This window comes from Cyprinodon variegatus, unplaced genomic scaffold, assembly GCF_000732505.1.
Source record: "Cyprinodon variegatus isolate N-32 unplaced genomic scaffold, C_variegatus-1.0 Scaffold113, whole genome shotgun sequence".
NCBI lineage: Eukaryota > Metazoa > Chordata > Actinopteri > Cyprinodontiformes > Cyprinodontidae > Cyprinodon > Cyprinodon variegatus.
In genome coordinates this window covers 1,385,150-1,388,785 of record NW_015150566.1, presented here as the reverse complement: position 1 = coordinate 1,388,785, position 3,636 = coordinate 1,385,150, and the positions used below count along the sequence as shown (strand labels likewise).

The window sequence follows — 3,636 nt, the reverse complement described above, 5'->3', positions numbered from 1 at the left end:
AAGGAAGATGGCAACAACTATTGAACAGTAGCATGCAGCAGCTTTCAATGGAGCGCTCCATTGAAAGTTAAAAGTTCTCTTTTCTGTTGCTGTTGTTCAATAAAAGTATGTTTTTAGGTCGTTTGAGGTGAGGTTTTGGCTCACGTTACAACAAAAATTTGGGGGTTTTGTTGAAACGTGAGCAGGAAGAGGCTCTACGTTCATTAATTTTTTAGAGGAACGTATTCGCTGTTTTACCGACAGGCTGTTTGTTTACACTCCCCCTTCAGCTTTCTGTCACGCTTACTACGTCACAGTTGCGCTCATTGGTCAGAGCGTTGGCCAATAGGCACAGACATGGATTGAAAAACAACTGGTTGTTCTCATCAACAATCTTCTGATGTCTCATTCATAGGGGCAAGACTAAATTACACATTTAATCTCACATTTAGTGTGGTTTATCAGGCTACTGAAATTCAGAAATTTTGACATTTATTGGCCTCATTAAAGCTGCCAAACCAATGAAGAGACTCTAGTCCTGCAGAGCTGAAATAAAGATCCGATGAAGCCCCATCTTTCAATATAAGCTCTTACAGCTGCGAGCTAACAGGAGCTAGCATTCTTTTTTCTCCCGACTCCAGGGGCTATATGTAGAGCTCCCCCTATAGGTTTGGTGGGAGACAGTTCAGTAGATATCAGAGGCTTAAAGCTAGGTATGGATTATATATGTACATTTCCAGTTTTTAAAAATAATTTTGTGGGCGCTGCTTATAGTGAGCTGCGCTCTATAGTCCAGAAAATACGGTAGGCCTCCTAAGACATTTTGAAGTGGCATTCATATATAAAAGAAAATACTCCAACATAGACAAACAAGCTGCACCAACAAGCTACTTTGTAGCAGCTTAAAGAAAAACAACTTGTTTAGAAAATGAAAAACACAGCTTCAAATAAAGTTTCAAAATAGGTTTTTAAATTGAGGGCATCATCAATCCAAAATACCCAAATCCCAAATATTTACATGTGTTAACCAGCTTATTTAATTTCCTTCACAAAAGAATACAAAGGTATCCTTTAAAGTACCTTATATCTAGAAAAAAGCTATTGCTGTGCACCAAACACTTGCAATCCAGTAATCATGCATCCCTGTTTGAATAGTGCTACATTTTCATTGGCATCATCTTCTTAGTTGGAAGCCCCAGCTGAAAAACAAAAAATCAGAAACAAGATATTTTTAAAAAGCAATGAAAGATCTATTATGAATAATTTAGATCATAATATTTACACCCCAGTGTTTCAGATATCACAAACTGAAATAGTCTTTGATTAAGATGTAAACGAAAACTGTCAAGCACAGTTTATGCAAAAAAAGAACACAGTAAAACATTACAAAAAATAAATAAATCTGTGAAAAAAATCCTTTTCTTCAATGGTACAAAAAACATTCAAATAATCTAAAATATGTGCAAAATGTGGTTTTGTTACATATGTCTACGTTGGCTGCACCACAGCTGATCTTTGTGAAAGAAACAGATAACACTGGCTGATCAGATAAATAAACGCTCTGATTTTTGTTTTTCAAAAACCATTGTCCCTTATTGTCATTCCAATCAGAAGTTGCTTAGACTTTTTCCTGCCTGCTGGGGCGCTCCTTTAAAAGACGACCAATAATTAACAATCTAGATTAGGGATCTTCAACTCTACTCCTCGAGGTCTGGAGTCCTGAGTCTGATAAGAGGCCAATAGCAGAATTCTGGAGGAATTGGCTCAATCGGAATAAGCATATTAGGACATGTAAGACAAAGAGGAAGCTCATAATAAGTTGCCATAGTAAGTGCTGTCCAAATAGTGCTGGCAATAAGGAAGGAGTAGGAAGAGGCAGCAGGATGCTTCCTAATAATTGTTCTTTTAATACTAGCGATACAACAAATATGGCAATTACAGCAACATGACACCTGTGGTAGACGCACAGTCACTGTCTCTGGTAGTATGGCATCACATGTATTTCAAAACGCCCACAAGCAAAATAAACATACTCGCCGGTATGTTTAACTATTTCTGTGCATGGTTTATCTACCACCGCACAACAAAATTACACATGCGTGAGAAACTGCCGCTTCAAGAGGAGACAATCGCTCTCTGTGCACGCTAGCTACTGCCACGCACACCCGGGATCATCCTCAGGATCTCATCGTGTGCACAATTTTCTATACATCTGCCAAACTCGAGGACGGCTGCGCTCTCGAAAGCCTCTCTGTCCTCGGATTGATTTTCTCGTCACACAAACGAAAATGCATTTTGTCTGGTTGGGTGGACACAAGCCTCTTCTGTAAGCCTCCTCTTGTTTGGGTCTTGCAGACACGATCACACGGGAAGTAGTGTCAGGAAGCCTTTGACTGACACTTATCACTTATCCCATGTACCGCAAACATTGGAGAAGCCTCCACCACTGTTCTGCCTCTATCCGTCGTCTTCATTTGTGGATGATGAGCTGTCAATCAAAGGCTTTTTGACACTACTTCTCATGTGATTGTGTCTGCAAGGCCCAATCAGGAGGAGGCTTACAGAAAAGGTTTGTCTCAACCTGTCAAAACGCATTTCCCTTTGCGCGAGGAAACTAAACTAACTAAAAACGAATTGTCCCAAAAGGGTAGAACCGTAACAATACTGAGGAATTCATTCAGCCATTGGATTCAGGTGTGGAGGCAAAGATGCAGGACACCTCCAGGACTGTCATTACAGAACCCTGGACTCTATGGACAGGCCAAAAAGGAGCTATTTCTGTTGCCTGATGTCACTACAATTTGCAATAACAGTTATTATCCATACAATAGCACAATGATTTAAATAGATTACCTTTTTGTAGATAGATTTCTTAGCCTTTGAATTTCGAGAACATTTCAAAAGTCCTTTGTTCTCAAAAAACAGACACTCTACCAGGAGTTGAATGGCTCCGTTGTCCAAGTTCCTTTTGTCTGGTAAAATGTAGTCTGGGTCGTAGGTATGATGCATTGCCACCAGAATCACACTGCCATTGCCTTTGACATAGAGCCAGAGTGTGAGTCATGCAGTAAAAATACATGTATAAACATAATACTGATGTATATTTACCTTGCACAGCAGATAAGGCTGACCGAATGTCTGTCTCGAAACGACTAACGATAGGGCAGAAGACAATTGTGTAATCACTCTCTCCTGGGTCAGATACTTCTTTTGCGCCACGTTTCTTGAGTCTTTTTATTATTTTGTTATGAGAATCAAAGGTGTTCCCAGAAACATGTGAAAAAATCTTAACCATTTTTCCTAAAAAAAAAGAGAAAACAATAAAATAGATTTTACTCAATCCGAGCTTTGCAAATTGCAGTTTTGCAAAGAAACATTTAGTAAAAATATTTTTATCTGTTGCCAAATTTTAACATTTGAAAATGTATTTTGAAGGCCAAATCACGGTTTAGGACCAGGAACCTTTTTAAAAAAAAAACCTTAGGCTGAATGATGCTGTTTCTAGGTATGCACTAGAGACTGACACAGGAGTGGATTTTCACTCCTGTCCCGTCCCACTCCCACAGAAAAAAATTGTGTCCCGTCCCGATCCCGGGCCAGAGTAGAAATCTAAATCCTGTCCCGTCCCACTCCTGGTGAAATTACTCCCACTCCCAT

At 39.5% G+C, this 3,636-nt stretch overlaps 1 long non-coding RNA gene across 1 annotated transcript in view; it reads right to left on the bottom strand.

Annotated features, from left to right (window-relative positions):
• Positions 1-438: 438 nt before the first annotated feature.
• Positions 439-3,636, bottom strand: part of LOC107084999 — a 9,057-nt gene continuing 5,859 nt past the window's right edge. Inside the window, exons 2-4 of the long non-coding RNA XR_001481243.1 lie at positions 3,088-3,279; positions 2,833-3,014; positions 439-1,178 (exon numbers count right to left, since the gene is read on the bottom strand). This is a non-coding gene — a long non-coding RNA (uncharacterized LOC107084999). The remainder of the gene's footprint in view (positions 1,179-2,832; positions 3,015-3,087; positions 3,280-3,636) is intronic.